Source organism: Bos mutus, chromosome 6 (genome assembly GCF_027580195.1).
Source record: "Bos mutus isolate GX-2022 chromosome 6, NWIPB_WYAK_1.1, whole genome shotgun sequence".
In the NCBI taxonomy this organism is placed as follows: Eukaryota; Metazoa; Chordata; class Mammalia; order Artiodactyla; family Bovidae; genus Bos; species Bos mutus.
Window position 1 is genome coordinate 105,506,414 of NC_091622.1, and position 22,487 is coordinate 105,528,900.

Below are 22,487 nucleotides of genomic sequence, written 5' to 3' on the forward strand. Positions count from 1 at the left end.
GATGACTCCTCAGAGAATCATGAAGAGTGAAAAAAAGACAATTTTGAAAAAGTTTACTTCTCGCTTGATTCCGTTTACTTACCATTCTTGAAGTGAGAACATGATGGGAAAGGAGAACAGTTAAGATGTTGTCAAGGGTTGAGGAGGAAGTGGGGCTTGGGGGGAAACGGTATGTGGCCATAAAAGAGCAATGAGAGGGATCCATGTGATGGAAATCTCTATGTCTTGACTGCTATCTATGTCCACATCCCAGTTGTGATGCTGTGCTATAGTTTCACAAATATTACCATTGGGAGGAACTGAGTGAAGGGCACACTGTTTTTTTGCTTTGTTTTGTTTTTATAACAACTGTATGAGAACCTACAGTAATCTTACACTTTAAATGTTTAATTAAAAAAATAAAAAGAACACATTGACACATTCCTCTAACCAGGAATATAGGTTGCTTCTGGGTTGTGTTTTGGGGAAAGAGGTTGAAATAAGTGTAAGATAATGTTATGTGCTTGTAAAAGTCTGTTTCCTTGAGGGAAAGACAGAGATAGGGTAGAACACAGGCACGTTTAATTATTCCTTCATTTGTTCATGCAACCAATTCCTCTACTTATTTATATGATCATACAGTCCCTCACTCATCATGGGTGAGGGACTTGTTCATCTTACCTTTCATTCAAACAGTAATTATTGAGACCAGTTGTTTATAAGGTACAGTACTAAGCACTAGGGGGATGCAAGAACGAGTTTGACATGGCCTCTGAATTTAGGGAGCTCACAGTAATTCATTTATACATTCCATTTACCAAGTACTCTACCAATACAAGCAACCAACCAACCAACTAACCAAATAATCAGCCCATGTCCATAAATGCTTATTCTATCCTGAAAGCCTGCCTTACTGCTTGGCATAAAACTATGAGCATACATGCCATTAATTTAATAACTGTTTATTGACTGCATATGAGGCTTATTTTCAGAGCTGGATGCCAAATTATTAGTCTTTGAAGAAGTCAGGAAATAAGGTGAATGAAAAATGGGAGTAATTCACCAATTCTGTATAGAGGGATGAGTAAAATTGCTCATTCATCAAGATAGAATACCATTGTGTGCTCAGCCACTCAGTCGTGTCTGACTCTTTGCAACCCCATGGACTGTAGCCCATCAGGCTCCTCCATCCATGGGATTTTCCAGGCAAGAATACTGGAGTGGATTGCCATGTCCTTTTCCAGAGGATCTTCCCAACCCAGGGATGCGAATCTCCTGTAAGTCTCCTGCTTTGCAGGCAGATTCTTTACCACTGCACTTGCATCAGATTATTATTTTATTATTATTATGGATTATCCTCTGTATAAAATCCAAGCTCCTAAACAGGAATCACTAGGATCTCACAGCATGTCCCTAACCCCCCTTTCCTGCCTCATCTCCTAATTCAGCTGGAATCTCTGTGTTTTTTATTCCCTTAGCTTATGTTTCCTCCACAGGTGTGTTCTTTTCCGCACTTCTAAACCCAAAGCCCCACATTCTGTAGCGTTGGGTGGCTTTCCGGTTATTCCATGGAGGGAGAGTGGCTGACTCTGCCTCTCTGTTCCCACAGCACTCGAGTATAGATGTTGTTAAGGTTCTAATCATGTGCCAGCGGAGCGTGTTAGGAGTCTCAGAGATCAAACGGGTAGAGCTGATAGAAACTGAACTTCACTTTTCCCATTTACCAATTGTTTTAACTCAGAGAAGCTTGTTAACCTCTCAGAATCTTTCTCCTTGTAACATAATGGATGCAAATGCGATCATGTCTCAGAACTGATATGAGGTTAATAGAAATAACACATAGAATGCATTCAGAAAACTGCTCAGAATGTGTGTAGGATTAAGAAATGCTAGTTCTTATTATATTAAGGGAAGTCTTTTCTTTGTTTGCATTTCTGGCCACTTCCTTTTTCTCTTCAGGCCGGGACTATTGCTTGTTCATTTTTGTATTTTTGATTCTTGTACAGCAATGATAACATTAAAAAAAAAAAAAAAAAAAAAAAATGGTGTGTGTCATTCAAAATCTTACTTGCTGGTACAGAGTAGATAATGTTTATTGAAATAGCTTGTTTGGAAATCATTAAATTGCAGGACTTCTTGTGTCTCTTCCAGTTATATCACATTAATCTACATTGACTGAAATTCTAGTGCTCTCTGGAGGAGTCCAGAGAGGGCCTAGGGGCCTAGGGACCAGAGAGAAAGAGAGGGGGAAGGGAAGGCAGTGTGGCTTTTGGTTATTTTTGACTGTGGATGGACATATGAGCTTGCCCAGAAATTATTGCATAGGATATTTTGTGAGATATTTGATGTGAAATAAAGGTGTTGAGCGGAGGAGGAAATGACAACCCACTCCAGTATTGCCTGGAGAGTCCAGTGGACAGAGGACCTTTGCAGGCTACAGTCCATGGGGTCACAAGAGTCAGACATGACTGAGTGACTAAACCACCACCACCACCAAGGTGTTGAAGGATACTCTCAGAATAATTATTATTAGGGAGAAAAACTGTATGAAGTTTCATATACATGAATCTGTCACATAGGTCATGTAGATATCTCTTTCTTGCTTACTCTTCTCCAGCTACACTGGCCTCTTTGCTTGTCCTTAAATATTCCAACCATGGTCCCATCTTTCCTAATATTCCCTCTTCCCAGATTTTCTGCCACATATCTGCATGGATGACTTCCTCACCTCATCCTTCAAGTCTTGGCTCAAATGTCACTCCTGGGAGAGGCCCAGCTACACCCATATTTAATTCTACAGTATCTAATTTCCATCCTCAGAATTTTATTCCTCCTCTTCCTTGTCTACCTTTCCTTGTTCTAATAGCTCAAATCACCTTCTGGAATGTTATATGCCTCACCTGGTTGTTATATTCACAGTTAATTTTCCATCTCCCTGGTTAGAACATAAACTTCACTAAGGCTTAATCTCTTTTGTTTACCATTGTATACTGAGCATTTAGAACACAGTAGATGCTCAATATGGGGTGAATAAAAGAGTAAATCAGATGGAGCTTTGCAGAGGAAATTGCCCTGATGAAGAAGAGATGAGTTTGCTTGGAGACTCTCCCAGGGAGAAGTAGATAAAGTCCAGGGCTTCTTCCCCAAGTCACTGTGTGGGAAGGGAGCCTCCCCTTTTCTTGGTGACTCATCTGACTCACGTACAGAACCCGTGATTTCTCTCTGAGGAGGCTTAGTAATGGGGATAAGAGAAAGGCCACGTGTACATGCTGAGTCCTTCCACTTATGTCTCTTTGCCACCCTGTGGACTGTAGCCCTCCAGGCTCCTCTGTCCATGGGATTCTCCAGGCAAGAATACTGGAGTAGGTTGCCGTGCCCTTCTCCATTGGATCTTCCCAACTCAGGGATCAAACTCACGTCTCTCACATCTGCACTGACAGGTAGTTTCTTTACCACTAGGGCCACCTGGGAAGCTCAAGAGAAAGGTCATTCAAATGCAATTGTTTGAAAAATTTCAAGACTCAAGAAGATGCTATGGGGAGAACTGACATGTATTATTTCTAAGACCAGTGTTTGCTGAATCCTGGGGAAGAGGGTGGAGACAAGAATACACATGTGGCCTGCAGAGGAAGGGTCCAGGGGAGAGACCTGCACTTGGGATTTGAGAGGTGGGGGGCAATTGCACATGTGGGTTTCTTTGACCCTCGATCTGTTGAGTTCAGAGCTTATTTAACTTGCAGAGTAGAAGAGCCAAAGCAATGAGACAAGGGTCATGATTCTCCTCCAGCTTTTTGTAACACCTTGGAGATGGCAAGGGGATCCTTTGGTAAAGAACTGCTTAAGCCAGAGGTGACTGCCTGTAGCCTAAGGGATGAGATGTTCTTTAAAATTCATTTAATTGTGCCTAATCACTTTACACAGGCATTTAATCTCCATTTTGCTAGAATATCAATTTTTGGTGGTTTTATACCAGGTGAGGGACTCGGACTTTTATGTCACCATTTGGCAAGTGTGACTTGTCTGGGAACCTAAGCTTCATTTGCTGCTGTGTGAATTCAAGGTAAAGATGGGCAGGTGTCTGAAATGAGAAGAAGGGGGTGCACTCCCTTCTCTAGTCTCTGAGTTGGCAGCACTTGCAAAGACAACTCTGCATGCTCCTTGGTGATGAGTACCAGATGGGACTGCCCCCTAGATGGGTCCCAGATGTAGAAAGAGAAAGCTCTACCCTCATGTCCCTCATTCCTCAGCTAAAGGGAAACCCTGTGCCACAGGTAGGAACTAGAATGAGAAAGGAAGGGGTCTGCCAGTTGGGGTACTGTAAAAATATTCAGTTCAGTTCAGTCACTCAGTCGTGTCCGACTCTTTGCGACCCCATGAATTGCAGCACGCCAGGCCTCCCTGTCCTTCACCAACTCCTGGAGTTCACTCAGACTCATGTCCATCAAGTCGGTGATGCCATCCAGCCATCTCATCCTCTGTCATCCCCTTCTCCTCCTGCCCCCAGTCCCTCCCAGCATCAGAGTCTTTTCCAATGAGTCAACTCTTCGCATGAGGTGGCCAAAGTACTGGAGTTTCAGCTTCAGCATCATTCCTTCCAAAGAAATCCCAGGGCTGATCTCCTTCAGAATGGACGGGTTGGATCTCCTTGCAGTCCAAGGGAGGGTGTCTTCATTTCCCAAGGCTACCATATAAAGTACCGTGTACTGGAAGGTCTCAGTTCAGTTCAGCTGCTCAGTCATGTTGTGTCTGACTCTTTGTGACCCTATGGACTACAGCACGCCAGGCTTCCCTGTCCATCACCAATGTTCAGAGTTTGCTCAAACTCATGTCTATCGAGTCAGTTATGCCATCCATGATCTCATCCTCTGTCACCCCCTTCTCCTCCTGCCTTCAATCTTTCCCAGCATCAGGGTCTTTTCCAAAAGTCAATTCTGTGCATCAGGTGGCCAAACTATTGGACTTTCAGATTCAGCATCAGTTCTTCCAATGAATATTCAGGACTTACTTTATTTAGGGTGGACTGATTGGATCTCCTTGCAGTCCCAGGGACTCTCAAGAGTCTTCTCAAACACCACAGTTCAAAAGCATCAATTCTTTGGCACTCAGCTTTCTTTATGGTCCAACTCTCACATCCATACACGACTACTGGGAAAGCCATAGGTTTGACTAGATGGATCTTTGTTGGTAAAGTAATGTCTCTGCTTTTTAATATGCTGTCTAGGTTGGTCATAGCTTTTTTTTTAAGGTCATAGTTTTTCTTCTAGACTGGAAGGTCTAGAACAATGGAAATTCATTCTCTCACAGTTCTGGGGACCAGAAGTCTGAAGTTAAGTGTTGGCAGGATTGGTTCCTTCCGAGCGGTGAAAGAGAAGTCCTCTCTCCCAGCTTCTGGTGGTCTGCAGGCAATACTTGGCTTCTGTTTTATGCTCTCATGTGCATTCACCTTACTCTAATAGGACCTCATTCTAACTAATTACAACAACCATATTCCCAAGTAAGGTCACATTTTGAGTGGTTAGAAATTCAACACGTGGATGTGTGTGTGTGGGGTGGCAATGATGTCCAAAAATGGTGTAACTAAGATATCTATTGTAAATTCATTGAGGGTAAGAAACCAACAACTCCTTCAACTTCTTATTTATATAGGTGAAAGTTGAAGCTCAGAGATATATCAGAGTGCTGTAGAATGAAAAGGACTTGCCTACTTCAGGATTTCAGCCCTGCCTCTTATATCCACATGACCTAGAATCATCCACTGGAAGTTCCATCCCCTACTTGCATACAATGCCTGCCTGGAATTACCTGGTATGGGGGATAAAGGTCAAATGGAACCATTGCCATGAAGCTGTTTTACCACCTCTAGCAGACATAGAAGAGTAAAGGGTAATTTCTCTAAAGTCACAAGCAATAGGTAGCTCTGAGCAGTACATCCAGTCTTGAGTCCTTCCCTTAGACACAGCATGGTCCTGGCCACCCCACTCTATGAAAGCCAATGCAGAGGTCTGAGGCTCTCATGGGATCAAATGGGAAATACACCATAGAAACAGACTCACACCATAAAAAATTGGAATTTGACTGGGCGCAGCGGTCTAACCCAGCCCTGAGGGAAGTTCATATACACTGAGTGCCTTTTCTCTTTTAACTGCTAAGACTCTCAACAGTAAGATTGTTTATCTGCCAGTTTAAGGCTGTGAGACTAGGGAGGGTAAATAAGCACACTTTAAGGGTGAGGTGAATAATAAAGGTCAGTTTACGAGTCATGGAAAATCGTGTGGTGGAACTCAAAGCCACCGAAAGATTGTTTGGTAGGAAACTAGTGGGGTGGAGTCAGATCATGGTAGTGGGGTGGAGTCAGACTCTTCACTCATTAGCTCTGTTCCTGGTTGGGGAGGTGAGGGTCAGCTTCATTTACTTCCTCCTTCCTGGATTCTCCTCTGTTGTGTGTGTGCTAAGTCGCTTCAGTCGTGTCCCACTCTTTGTGACCCTATGGAGTATAGCCCACCAGGCTCCTCTGTCCAGGGGATTCTTCTCCAGGCAAAAATACTGCAGTGGGTTGCTATTTCCTTCTCCGGGGGATCTTCCTGACCCGGGGGTTGAAATGTGGATTCTTTATCTGCTGAGCCATTGGTAAAGCCCTCCTCTTGTAGTAAATGGGGGAAAAGCTATTTAGCCACAGTTGGTGGGGGCTTAGCCCGGCTCAGCCATTCCAGAGTGATCGGGCAGTATCATGAACATAAAGCGTGTTCTCACCCTGTGGATCAGCAATGCTCTTCCTGGGGACAGACATAGGGACAGTCCCGCCCATGTGTACAGGGAGAGAGGTAAGGAACGTGCTGATGGCAGCCTTGTCTGTGGGCTCAGAGAAGTGGAGATGGCCAGGTCAGCCATCATGAGAGGAATGAATAAGTCAAATACTGAAGATGCAGTAATGGGGCTCTAGGTATCAGCTAGAAGAAATGAACCTGAGCAGTGATTCTCAAACTGTGGTACCAGGACCAGAGACATAGGCATCACTTGGTAACTCATTAGAAATGCAGATGAATGGTCCCACCGTAATTTTAATGAGTCAGAACATCTGAGCGTGACCCCTCTGTTTTAACACACCCTCCAGGGAATTGTGATATTTGCTCAAGAGTAAGAACCACTGAAGTAGAGGTACACAGAGATATTGAAACAGTCACATACAGATATTGAAAACAAACTTATGGTTACCAAAGGGGAAACATGATGGGGAGGAATAAATCAGGAGATTGGGATGAACGTACACAGACGACTACATATAACGTAGGTAACCGACAAGCACCTACAGAAGGAACTCTACTCAACATTCTATGATAATTATATGAGAAAATATCTGAAAAAAGAATGAATACATGTACATGGATAACTGAATCACTTTGCTGTACATCTGAAACTGACACAGCATTGCAAATCAACTATACTCCAAAACTATACTCCAATAGAATTTAAATATTAAAACAAAACACAGTCATAGGTTAAAAAGTAAGACAGAAAATGAGGTTTACTATTCAATAGGTTGTTGAAACTAAAACCATGCACATGTGCAAAAAGTATCTGATGGTAGAACTGCCTGTTCCGATGAGTTTCTTCCACTTAAGAAGTTAAATGTGAGAAGGAATGAGGGATAAAAGGAAGGAAAGAAAGAAGCTTTGAGCCTTGTCTAAGCAAATGCTGATGTTTTACCATGATCTAAGAAGGATATTTTACCATGATCCAAGAAGTGATTTTGACTCAACTCTGTACATGAGATTCTACACAAATGAATAGATAAAGTGGGAAAGATAACTAACAATAAGCATAGCACTGCTCAAGACCTTCCCTTGTGTTTTGTTAAACATGATTCTCAGTCCTTTGCATGAACCACCTCATTGGATTTTCCAGGAACCCCATGACACATCATAAAACATTGAACTCAGAAATGAGGAGACCAAGGAAGAAGGCTTGGGAAATTTTCCCCAGGTCACATGCTCAGAAACTTACAGAGATGCCTCTCAAGTCCTTCCCATCTTCAAATTTAGCTTGGTGATTCTTACCAGATCTTGCCTCCCAGAGGAGAGCTGACTATGTCTGGAGACATGCTTCATTTTCACAACTGGGAAAGCAATTTTGGCATCTAGTAAACTGGCACTGAGGATCCTGCTCAACATCCTAGAATGCCCCAGACAGTCCCACACAACAGAGGGTTGTTCAGCCCTGGGTGTCAGTGGTGATGACGTTGTGAAACCCTGATACCTCTACACAGAGCCGCTCTCTTGTCTCCTCCAAACGGTATTTGCCAAATTATGCTTAGAAGACTGCATGCATATGATGAATTATTTTAAATTATTAGATCTTGTGTTGAGAAGAAGCATCAATGAAGCAATATTTTATCTTTGTGCATATGTGATATACTTGTTTTTGCATAGTTGACCTTAGCTTTTGGAGATAACTTAGTGACTAGAGCAGCCTTCCCTTAGTGGCTCAACAGTAAAGAATCTACCTGTCAATGTAGGAGATGCAGGTTTGATCCCTGGATCAGGAAGATCCCCTGGAGAAGGAAATAGCAACCTGCTCCAGTATTCTTGCCTGGGAAATCCTGTGGACAGAGGAACCTGGTGGGATACAGTCCATGGGACCACAGAAGAGTCAGACACAACTTAGTGACTAAAGAACAACAAGAAATGCCTAAAGCAAGATATCCAGGCTCCACTTTGGCCGAGAGACACTTTACTAACAAATTGCTGCAGATTTTGCTACCTACTCAGTGGTCCTAATTCTACAGTGTATCCTTTCTCCTTATTTCAATATATATATACTGGCCAGTGATACTGGCCTGGAGAATCCCATGGACAGGCAGGCCGCAGTCCATGAGGTCTCAAAGAGTCGGACACGACTGAGCAACTTTCACTTTCACTCACTTTAGTATTCTACTGTATATACTATATACAAAGAGGACTTCCAGCCACAAATGACCATTTTCTGTTCTCTAAGTTTAGAAACAGGATCACTACTGAGGTCAATATTTCCCATCTTCTAACACCTTAAGATCCAAGGAAAAGCAATAACAACAAACAACCTCACATCTTATATGTCTTCTGAACTGGAAGTCTAAAGCTGGCAAGGAGTCTTTCCTAAATTCCAAATATTACTTTATTATGATCACCTCTAGTTCTCAAGCCCATTATATGTTAAATCATTTCAGGTTATGAATTACCTTGCTGTCATACACCAGTTGAATTGCAGCATCAATTCAAGGACAAAATGTGGCCCTTCCTTTAATTTACACTCATAGGCACACACACAACTTCTGTGTATAGTAGACTTTATGCCATTGTCTAACCACAGTCAGAGAGGAAGACCAGCATTATCTACATAATATCAACAAAACTTCAGATAAAATACCAGACATCCTTTTTCTTAAACACTCTCTGGCCAGTCAACCACAGGGGATTTCTCAGTGGGCACTTCACAGCCCTAGTCCTCTGGCTTTATGCGCTCAGGTTACCCACTCCTCTCCTCTCAGGCAGGCAGTTTAACCACATCCTTTGTGCCTTTTACTCCTGTTAACACCCAGTCCTAGGCATTCTCTTTAACCTCAAATAACTTATTGATGTAACTTCAAAAGAAGATAGTTTATTCTCAAAAGAAACTCTCATTCATGTGTTAAGATAATAAATATTATTCTCTTTTAAAAGGGGCTGAAGATTTCAACTCAAGTTAGATATTTCTAATAACTTGAGTTTGATATTCACTCTACAGCTATTTATTGAGAAATTCTGAGATAACACCATATACGAATTAGACCTAGACTAGAGATCCAGACAGGCATCCACGGGAAGTGAGTGTGGAGATGATTTTGAAGCAGTGGTGTGCTATTAAGGTTTTTTTTTTTTTTAATTTTATTTTATTTTTAAACTTTACAATATTGTATTGGTTTTGCCAAATATCGAAATGAATCCACCACAGGTATACATGTGTTCCCCATCCTGAACCCTCCTCCCTCCTCCCTCCCCATACCATCCCTCTGGGTTGTCCCAGTGCACCAGCCCCAAGCATCCAGTATCGTGCATCGAACCTGGACTGGCAACTCGTTTCATACATGATATTATACATGTTTCAATGCCATTCTCCCAAATCTTCCCACCCTCTCCCTCTCCTGCAGAGTCCATAAGACTGTTCTATACATCAGTGTCTTGTTTGCTTTAACAAGCAGCTCTCTGGGGAAAGGAGAGGGGGGAAAAAAGCTCTACTGTTTATCATTTGTGAGTTTTCAAATGGTCTTTCTGCTTTCAGGCTCTCAATCGGGTATGTCTGAAGATGGAGTTGGAAAGCCAAGTATGGTAATTGCCATCATATAGATCATGTTGGAAGGACTGATGCTGAAGCTGAAACTCCAATACTTTGGCCACCTCATGCGAAGAGTTGACTTATTGGAAAAGACTCTGATGCTGAAAAGGATTGGGGGCAGGAGGAGAAGGGGATGACAGAGGATGAGATGGCTGGATGGCATCACCGACTCGATGAGCATGAGTTTGACTGAACTTCGGGAGTTGGTGATGGACAGGGAGGCCTGGTGTGCTGTGATTCATGGGGTCGCAAAGAGTCGGACACGACTGAGTGACTGAACTGAACTGAACTGAACTGAGTGTTCTGATCACACAGAATTGAACTTAAAAGCATAGATACTATGTGATATCACTTATACGTGAAATCTAAAAAGTTGAACTTGTAGGAACAGAGAGTTTGATGGTGGCTGCCAGGGGCTAGGGGGTGCCAGAAATGGGAAGATGCTGATCAAAGGGTGCAGACTTCTGGTTTTAAGGTGGATAAGTGCTGAGGACCTAAAAGTACAGCAAGGTGATTATAATTAATAACACTGCATTATATACTAGAAAGTCACTGAGAATGGATCATAAATATTCTCATCACAAAAAAGAAACATAAATACATGACATGATGGAGATACTGTAGCTAACACTATGGTGTAAGTATTTCACAATATATGAGCATCAAATCAACAGGCTGTGCAACTTACACTTACATAATGTTAAATGTCAATTACATCTCCAATGAATCTGGGGAAAAAAAAATAGGTTGTAGGGAAGGGTAATGAAAGAATCAGGAGATGATGATTTTTTTGAGTATTTATTGTTGTTCTTGTATCTGACTCTTTGTGACCCCATGGACTGCAGCACGCCAGGCTTCCCTGTCCACCATTTCCCAGAGCTTGCTCAAACTCATGTCCACTGAGTCAGTGATGCTATCCAACCATCTTGTTCTCTGTCATCCCCTTTGCCTCCTGCCTTCTATCTTTCACAGCTCAGGGTCTTTTCCAATGAGTATGTATTATCTTTGTTTTAATATAATTTATTCATGAGTTTTCATAAGTTCATTTTTGAATAACAGTTCTGTTTAACAACCAGCATGAACCATTCCTGGAAGTATAATAGTCAGCCCTTGTGAGTCCTTGCAAGCTATATCCAGCACAGGACTAAAGTTTGGATGGATTTGAATAAACATGGAAACTACACAGTGATAGCAGTATGTGCAAAGGTCCTGTGGTAAGAAGGAGCTTGAGCTGGTTGCTAAGGCTTTTTGTTCTTTATCTGAATAACAAGTGTAGCCTCTGCAGGTTTATAGGCTGTTCTCGGGAAATTTTTGTCGTGGAAGGACCATGTGTTGGGGGCATGGTTCCCACTGTCAATGAGTGATTTTGGGTAAATTTAGCTAAAAGCACAGAGAGAAGGGTTATAGCTCTGACTGGAGACTAGATGCCGTTTAAATTTCTTCCAATTCTGAAATGCCATGACACTCAAAGAAAGATTGAAGCTTCTGAGGACAGGTAGAAGATGTGAGAACTGGTGCATTAAGAACCTGGAAATGGTTTGCACATTATAAGTAGATATATAAATATGCCAGAAACTTGAGGCCAAAAAAGTCTTATCTTTAAAATAAATAGCCACAGGAAGCAAAGGGAGTCAGGTGTTTTCTCTCTCTCCCTCCCTCATTCTCCATGGGCTCCTATTTTTGAAATCTCACTTCCTCAAAGTGTCAGACAATTATATCAGCTAATATATTTTAGCCAATGTGATCCTAAAAAGGATAATGTGAATTATTTATGCCATTCTCTCTTGGGGGGAGTGAATAGGACCGTAAACGCTGCAACATTTCATTTTAGGAAATTCATTGTGCGAGAGATTTCAGAGAGTACAATCCAAGATTAGAAAAAAGCTGATGAATAACCTCAAATAGAGGAAAAAGTAATCTGCCGGAAAGCTCCTTTTTATTTACGGCAGTAGCTATGGCATTGTCTTCTGTGACTCCTACTGCCCTCCAAGTTTTAAACACAGGGCTTCCTGACTCCACAGCTGCCTGTTCTGGGGTGCCTCTGAAGGATCTGCAGCACTTCCCAACCATCGCAGGAGTGCTGAAGCCAGGACACCCCATGTCTGCCTCAACCCAGGGCTACAATCCATCCCCTGGGAACCATCCCCTTCAAGCCACTACTGTTGATACTCCAGACAACATCCCACCTTCTCCCCCTCACTTTCCACTCGGAGTTTAAGTCTCTATTAGTCTTGGCTTGGGGTAGCCTTAAGAAAGATGGGAGGAGGGAGGGGGGTTCAGGATGGGGAACACGTGTATACCTGTGGCTGATTCATGTTGATGTATGGCAAAACCAATACAATATTGTAAAGTAATTAACCTCCAATTAAAATAAATAAAGTTATATATATATAAAAAGAAAGATGGCTTTGAAGACTGTCAAATTCTTGCTTCATTATGCACTAATTATAGGACACTGGGTGAGCTAGGGAACTTCTTTGGGCTTCTGTTTTCTTCTCTATAAAATGAGGAATAGAATACTCCCTCTCTTCCAAGTTAGGTATAGAGGAAATGAGCATGTCAAAATTCCTAGCACAATCAACTCACCGAACCAATGGACATGAGTTTGAGTAAACTCTGGGAGTTGGTGATGGACAGGGAGGCCTGGTGTGCTGCAGTCCATGGGGTCGCAAAGAGTCAGACATGACTGAGCGACTGAACTAAACTGACTGAACTGAGCATAATCAACAATTGATAATATGCTACCTTCTATGATTATTATTTTTATCTGCTACCTGCCCTGCCCTGCATCTATGTCCTTTTCCAAAGACCCATTAACCTACGCATCCATTCTAAGTATCTGCTATGTGCCAGATACTTTATCTCGTGTTGTATTTACCTTGCTGGCCAGGTAATTTATAGAAGTTCTTTACCAGATGCCTGTTAGAATTTGTCCAGAGCTACTTTCATCACTTTTCAGAGAGTATTAGCCTTGTGTTACAGCCGAGCTAGCAGATCTATCAGAGGATGACTAGAGATGTCCCCCGCCCCAGAGAGTTGACCTTCTTGCACGACCACCACACATCAGTGTCATTCTCCTAAACAGTCAATTCTGGATCATGTCACCCATGCTTACTTTTTTAAGTGCATGTTTAAAGTTAGTCTATGGGTTTTTCTTTCTATGGCATTAGATAAACATACTCATTTCCTTTTTTTTTTTTTTTAAGGAGTGCTAATAAGAAGGGACAGACGACTACTCCACAAGCATCTGTGTAGGCTTGTACTAAACTGGGGTTTTACAGGCATTAGGTCATTTCCTCCTGACAGCAAACATGTACAAAGACATCCTTCACTTGGTTTTATAGTTGAGTTAGCTAAAGGTAAGAGCAGTTAAGGAACTTGCCCTCAATTCCAGGATTTGCAAAGCCTGAACCTGGGTTCCCGGACACCAAAGCCTCGCCATTTTGCTTCCTGCAGGGCCATCAATCTACCAATCATCTGACAGTTCTACCATTCTGGCTTTGAACCAAGACTCATCACCTCTCAGACACGAGAGCAAAAGCATTGTATTGTCAGGTGAGGGAATCCTGACATCCCCCAGCTCAAGTTTCCCCTCCTGTTCATTCAGGTTTTCTACTATGCAGATCAGTGCGACAATTTTTTTTTTCCCCACAGAGAAACTTAACAGCAAAAAAGTTGAATGGACTCACCATTGAAGGCACAGAAATTTAGCAAGAAACACAGCTAAACAACTTGCAACTGTATCTGCTGTCTGTCTTCTTGATTATGACCAAATGCCAGTTGCCACGACAAAGACAATCATTGGTCTTTCTTCACCGTTAAAATGGTTTTTATCAGTGCTGGTTTGGAAATCTATTTCCTTTCTGTATCCCCTGTAAGGATCTTGGTCTGTAAATATCTTGGTTTATTTGACGGGTACAGTGATCAAGGAGATCCAAGTTTAGGTTGAAGTCCCCAGTAGCTATTTACAAGGACACAAAGTTGCTCTTAGGAGCCTGGGTTTGGCTGGCTCTGGGACAAAGCAGGTGAGCAGAGCCAAGGAAGAGTCACAAGCCTGACTCACACCTGCTGTTGACATCAAACAATTTTGTGATCCCATAATGCTCTTCCTCTCTGTGCATGAAGGCTAAGCTTAGGCAACTTGTCTCCCCACTGTTCTCAGTCCAGGAATCTTCCTTCCTAGGGTAAAGGTAGCAAATGTGCTGTTTCTTTTCTTTCTTTGCCAGCGTTCTACATAAGGTCTGGATGCTGGTCCTTTGTGATGTATGTTGTAAATATCATCTCTCAGGATGAGGCTTGCCTTCTCACTGCTCTCATGGAGACTTTTGATGAACAGAGGTTCAACTTCCATCTCATCCTGGTTGGTGGTGGTTGCCTGCAGCATTATTTTACAAATGATTTTGAGACCATGGGCAGCTCAGTAGGCTTTTTATCTGCTACCTGCCCTGCCCTGCACCTATGTCCTTTTCCAAAGACCCATTAACTTACTCATCTATTCTAAGTATCTGCTATGTGCCAGATACTTTGCCTCGTGTTGTATTTACCTTGCTGGCCAGGTAATTTATAGAAGTTCTTTACCAGATGCCTGTTAGAATTTATCCAGGGTTACTTTCATCACTTTTCAGAGAGTAAATTTGTTAGAATTTGTCCAGAGTACTTTCATCGCTTTTCTCAGTAGGAGAGAGCACCCTGATCTTTTAAGGACATCTGACAACCATGAGGGCCCCTGGGACTGTCATTTTGTGTCCTTAAATAAGCTAGGTAAATAATCAAATGGATTTCAGCTCACATTTCTATCAATGTAGCCACTGGATGAAACTCTGGGGATAGATGAATGGAAAGATAAAAATTCATGAAAGGAAAAGGGATGGTAGATCATCAGAAGCTAGTAGAAATACACATATTTTCTCTCTCCCCTCAAGAAGGCAGGCTAATTTCGTCTTCTAGGAGGAGAGGACATGAGCTCTAGCTTTGAAGGGTGAACAGAAGTTTACCAAGCAGGAAAGAGAATATCTCAAGGCATACAGATGGGAAGTGGGATGAACAGAGTGGTATGTTGAGGGAAATCCAGGCAGTTTGGTGGTCTTGTGTCATCACATGTGTAGAGATGATGGTAAGAGATGAGTCTGGGTAGGTTTCTGGGATTCATATCATCATCATGGACACATATTTGTTAAGAAGTTGAGACTTTATTCTGCAGGTTGTGGGGTGCCTGTGGTATTCTCTTTTATTTAGCATCAGGGTCAAAATATGTAAAATCGTAAAATAAGGCTTGGGTGAAAGACAGAATAACAGAAAGAAGAAACCAGGAAATGTTTACCAATTGGCAGGTAAGATAGTAGCATCGGCTGGGTTTTACATTAAGGATATGGGCTCAAGCTTCATGTCTTCTTTTAGCAGAAGTTTCTACCTGAAGATATAAAGGAGACTACAGAAGAGAAACTTTGGGGCTTAGTCTTTGAAAAATTGGAGATAATGAGAGTAATGGGTAATTGATGGGTTGGGGTAGAAATCTAGTTATCAATCTTAGAGTAGAGAGAAGCAGAAAGAGACTAGGGCTTGGGACTGGTTCTGGGTCGTCACATGGAAAGTTGGCTTTGTAAGTGACAAGGAAGCTCTATTTCCAGAGCCGAGGCAGAAGGTCAGAAGCTACTAGAGCAAAGCTGACTTGATACTCAGGAATTTCAGCTAATGTGTTGCATACAGCCTTAGGAGGGCAGAGGGTGCAGGCTGTACCACCTCAGAGGTTTAAAGCCCCTCTGGGCCCTATGCATCTACAGGATCTTGAACAAAGCTGGCTCCTCTGTGAGAGGTCAGAAAGCCATGACCGTCAAATGAGATTAGTGCAGTGGTGAGCAAGAGATGCAGGGCCAGTCCTAGCTTCATGCTCAGGCTTGCCTTGTCAGTTCTTCCTGCTTCCTGCCCTCTACTTCTCCTTCCCCTAGCCAGGAACCAGGAAGGAGGAATTTAGGCAGTTCTAGAACTACTCTGCCTGCAATTGGGGAGCCCTGGGTTTGATCCCTGGATTGGGAAGACCCCTTGGAGGAGAGCATGGCAACCCACTCCAGTATTCTTGCCTGGAGAACCCTCATGGACAGAGAAGCCTGGCGGGCTACAGTCCATGGGGTCACAAAGAGTCGGACACGACTCAGTGACTAAGTGCAGCACACAGCACAGAACTACTCGTAGACTCACAATCTTGTGAGCCAGACTTTGAGCTCCTGTTTTGATTAACCCAACGTCTGTTCCCCACCCCCTGGCCTATGCCCCAGTTCTCACCAGAAAGTGTCCAGGTATCAACCAGCTGAGTGACCTTGGTCAAGCATAGGGATCCTCCGAACACCTACTTCCTCATCTGCTGGCAAAGAGAGTAATCTCATCTTCATGGACTAGATATAAGTTTTCCTTAAGAGCATCAGCATCACACTACACATTTGCCCCGTGCTCCACAGACGTGACAATCACTATGACGGGCATGGTGGTGGCTACACTGACGTCTTGTGCTCTGAGTCATACATCGATAGCCTTACCAGCACACTTGCTTCAGAGAGAGAAGAGCAGGTGTGGGGGTTTGAGAAAGAACAAGGCACATGTAACGAAGGTAGAAGAGCAAGAGAAATCCAAACTAGACAAAAGAGACAGCCAAATGAAGTAGATTTTAATTTATATACTCAATGGCTTCTTCGTGGCTTCAGGAGAAAGGTAATGATATGATTACATTGTGCTCAGTTACTCAATCTGACTGTGATCCCATGGACTGTAGCCTGCCAGGATCATCTGTCCTTGGAATTTTTCAGGCAGGAATATTGGAGTGGACTGCCATTTCCTCCTTTAGAGGATCTTCCTGATCTACATCTCATACATTGCCAGGTGGATTCCTTAATACTAGTGCCCAATTATATGATTATTATATGAAAAAAGTATGCAAATGAAGAGTCTGTAAAAAAAAAAAAAAAAAAGAAACAGTTACGAAGACCTTGGACAAGCCCAGTGACCCACAGGATTAATACCATCTCATGACATACAGGACCTTCCATAGTTTGTGTAGTGGGGATAGAAGCTTTTCATTCTCCCTTTTCTAAGACTGTGTCTCTTAACCTTTCTGTCTGTCTCAGTATAGGTCTTCAAGATCTCACATACTGATTTTTGCTGTAATTTTCTGTTTATTTATCTTGCCCACAAGAAAGTGAACTTTCTGGAGGTGAGGATTATGTGTATATTTTACCTTTATTACCTGGCATGTAGTAGACCTCATGAATCTTCGTGTTTGTGAAAATTAAAGTTGACTCCAGTGAAACCTCTTCCCACAAAAGATTTTTAAATTGTTCTCAAAGGACACACATGAAAATGTAGCTCTCTTGTCAAAGGGATAAACAGAAAAGAGTCAAACAAACTGAGATTTTATGTAGCAAGGAGAACTATGCGAGGCATCATCAATAATATTGGTTGAGTGAGTAAGAAACCTCCTAACCAACAATATATGAACAGAAGTCTAGAAGCAGGAGCAGAAGAGATCCCTCAAGGAATAATGGAGTCTGCCAGAGAGAAAAGACTGGCCAAGGCTAAGTTATTCAAACACTATTTTTAAAACTGCCTTTGAAAGGGCGTTTGAATGAAAGAAAAAGAATTTGTGCAATTAGAATGCATTTGTCTTTTGTGTTCTTATCTGCTTCCCTCACAAGCTATTTTTGGTACGTTTGCATTAACTTTCTAGTGACTTTTAATACGCTGTGTTTATTTTTTTTTTATTTTTTATTTTTTTATTCTTCCAATTTTATTTTATTTTTAAACTTTACATAATTGTATTAGTTTTGCCAAATATCAAAGTGAATCCGCCACAGGTATACAAATGAACCCTCCTCCTCCTCCCTCCCCATACCATCCCTCTGGGCCGTCCCAGTGCACCAGCCCCAAGCATCCAGCATCATGCATTGAACCTGGACTGGCAACTCGTTTCCTACATGATATTTTACATGTTTCATTGCCATTCTCCCAAATCTTCCCACCCTCTCCCTCTCCCACAGAGTCCATAAGACTGTTCTATACATCAGTGTCTCTTTTGCTGTCTCGCACGCAGGGTTATTGTTGCCATCTTTCTAAATTCCATATATGTGCGTTAGTATACTGTATTTATGTTTTTCCTTCTGGCTTACTTCACTCTGTATAATAGGCTCCAGTTTCATCCACCTCATTAGAACTGATTCAAATGTATTCTTTTTAATGGCTGAGTAATACTCCATTGTGTATATGTACCACTGCTTTCTTATCCATTCATCTGCTGATGGACATCTAGGTTGCTTCCATGTCTTGGCTATTATAAACAATGCTGCGATGAACATTGGGGTACACGTGTCTCTTTCCCTTCTGGTTTCTCAGTGTGTATGCCCAGCAGTGGGGTTGCTGGATCATAAGGCAGTTCTATTTCCAGTTTTTAAGGAATCTCCACACTGTTCTCCATAGTGGCTGTACTAGTTTGCATTCCCACCAACAGTGTAAGAGGGTTCCCTTTCTCCACACCCTGCATTTATTATTTGTAGATTTTGGATCGCAGCCATTCTGACTGGTGTGAAATGGTACCTCATAGTGGTTCTGATTTGCATTTCTCTGATAATGAGTGATGTTGAGCATCTTTTCATGTGTTTGTTAGCCATCTGTATGTCTTTTTAGACAAATTCTTAGAAAAGTACAACTTTCCAAAACTGGAACAGGAAGAAATAGAAAATCTTAACAGACCCATCACAAGCATGGAAATTGAAACTGTAATCAAAAATCTTCCAGCAAACAAAAGCCCCGGTCCAGACGGTTTCACAGCTGAATTCTACTAAAAATTTAGAGAAGAGCTAACACCTATCCTGCTCAAACTCTTCCAGAAAATTGCAGAGGAAGGTAAACTTCCAAACTCATTCTATGAGGCCACCATCACCCTAATACCAAAACCTGACAAAGATCCCCACAAAAAGAAAACTACAGGCCAATATCACTGATGAACATAGATGCAAAAATCCTTAACAAAATTCTAGCAATCAGAATCCAACAACACATTAAAAGATCATACACCATGATCAAGTGGGCTTTATCCCAGGGATGCAAGGATTCTTCAATATCCAAATCAATCAATGTAATACACCACATTAACAAATTGAAAAATAAAACCATATGATTATCTCAATAGATGCAGAGAAAGCCTTTGACAAAATTCAACATCCATTTATGATAAAAACTCTCCAGAAAGCAGGAATAGAAGGAACATACCTCAACATAATAAAAGCTATATATGACAAACCCACTGCAAACATTATCCTCAATGGTGAAAAATTGAAAGCATTTCCTCTAAAGTCAGGAACAAGACAAGGTGCCCACTTTCACCATTACTATTCAACATAGTTTTGGAAGTTTTGGCCACAGCAATCAGAGCAGAAAAGAAATAAAAGGAATCCAAATTGGAAAAGAAGAAGTAAAACTCACTATTTGCAGATGACATGATCCTCTACATAGAAAACCCTAAAGAGTCCACCAGAAAATTACTAGAAATAATCAATGACTACAGTAAAGTTGCAGGATATAAAATCAACACACAGAAATCCCTGGCATTCCTATACACTAATAATGAGAAAACAGAAAGAGAAATTAGGAAACAATTCCATTCACCATTGCAACGCAAAGAATAAAATACTTAGGAATATATCTACCTAAAGAAACTAAAGACCTATATATAGAAAACTATAAAACACTGGTGAAAGAAATCAAAGAGGACACTAATAGATGGAGAAATATACCATGTTCATGGATTGGAAGAATCAATATAGTGAAAATGAGTATACTACCCAAAGCAATTTATAGAATAATCCCTATCAAGCTACCAACAGTATTCTTCACAGAGCTAGAACAAATAATTTCACAATTTGTATGGAAATACAAAAAAACCTCGAATAGCCAAAGCGATCTTGAGAAAGAAGAATGGAACTGGAGGAATCAACCTACCTGACTTCAGGCTCTACTACAAAGCCACAGTTATCAAGACAGTATGGTACTGGCACAAAGACAGAAATATTGATCAATGGAATAAAATAGAAAGCCCAGAGATAAATCCACGCACATATGGACACCTTATCTTGACAAAGGAGGCAAGAATATACAATGGATTAAAGACAATCTCTTTAACAAGTGGTGCTGGGAAATCTGGTCAACCACTTGTAAAAAGAATGAAACTGGACCACTTTCTAACACCATACACAAAAATAAACTCAAAATGGATTAAAGATCTAAACGTAAGACCAGAAACTATAAAACTCCTAGAGGAGAACATAGGCAAAAACACTCTCCGACATACATCACAGCAGGATCCTCTATGACCCACCTCCCAGAATATTGGAAATAAAAGCAAAAATAAACAAATGGGACCTAATTAACCTTAAAAGCTTCTGCACATCAAAGGAAACTATTAGCAAGGTGAAAAAGACAGCCTTCAGAATGGGAGAAAATAATAGCAAAATGAAGCAACCGACAAACAACTAATCTCAAAAATATACAAGCAACTCCTACAGCTCAACTCCAGAAAAATAAACGACCCAATCAAAAAATGGGCCAAAGAACTAAATAGACATTTCTCCAAAAATACGCTGTGTTTAAAAGACTGACTCCAAAGAGAAAAGCGTGTTCTATCTGCACGTCAGCGTTGAAACTAGATTCTTAATCCTACTTGGATAATAACTGAAATTCTCAATTGTTTTCACCTGGGACAGAAACGTATTAAATGGAAACACAAATTCTCCAAGAGGTGATAAAGAATGCATATATCTAGTGCTGGTTGCCTTTCTTTGTTTCTTTCTATCTCTCCCTCTGGTTTCCCCCCCACCTTTCTTAACAGTTCCTCTCTTAACAGTACCATGTTTTCCTGATAGGGTCAAATGACATCCTAGCTTTCAAGTTTATAATCTAAACTGAAAATACACTCCAGCCTTTGTTGACAGTCTGAGTGTTTTACATGACATCAGCTTTCACCTATTTCTGGCAATATGAATTAAGCCCCGTTGCAGTATTTACGTTTGAGTTGCAGGTGCTCTGGGCAGAGTTCCAGTTACACTCATGACTTTTGTTGAAAAACAACTTCAAAGCGGAACCAAAGATTTAACTTGGTCCTGTGTGCACCTTTCCAGATTGACCAGGTTCCGACTTCTCTTTTATGTCTCCTTATTTTGGTGCACACTGTTCTCTCTACATACTGTTCCTCCTCCCTTTCCTGAGTGTTTAATTGCTTTCTATTCACTGAATCTCCTTCAGGCATCACCCACTCAGAGTCCTTACAGAACCTCTGCTAACTTCGATTATCCCTCTGAATTGTCACCAGAGTCAACTTGTCAGACTCTCCCCATCTGTGTTGTAAACTGAGGGCAGGTTTTTACTCATTGATTATGATATATTTTCTAATAGAGGTACTGATTGGGGCCTTAAGTATCCAGTTTACAGTATATGCCTGTAAAATGCCTATAAAATAAGGAAAAATTAAGAGTGGAGAGATGGATGAGTAGAGACATATCTACAATAGTTTGATTATTATAAAACTATATAAATTATCTATACCTACAATGGATAATAAATGGGGAAGGAACATGGACAGGACAATGACAGGTGGATACACAGGTGGTGTATACACAGAGATGGAGCTAAGAGGAAGAATGAGGCAAGGATGAATGCCAAAGTTGTCCTCTTACCCCATCGCTTTTTCTTCCCCCATGACCTTTCTATTCCATGATTAGGAAACTTCTAAGGACAGTCCATCTTATTTATTTTGAATTGGTTGTCTCTTTTGTTTATCCTCTGCCTGAAAAGGTAGAAAGTAAACCAGCTTTTGTTGAATTTAATCAGCACTCTCTTCTGCAAAGTCACCTACAAGTGATTTGGTTTCCTTTGAACTAGTATAAAAAAACAAAATGTGTTTTGCCAATTATATGTGGTAAGACATATATTAAGTGTTTATGTGATGAGAATCCATTCACTGTACAAATAAGATGGGCTGCATCAGTAGGCATCACCTTTAATCACAGTTGGGAAGAATGGGGTGACTGCCCCCTTGCCCTGAGGTCTTTTCTGCTAAGTGAAATCAAAGTAATGGATAAAAGATATTGCCAAGGGGAAGCTCTCTGACACCCTGCTTCTGCTTA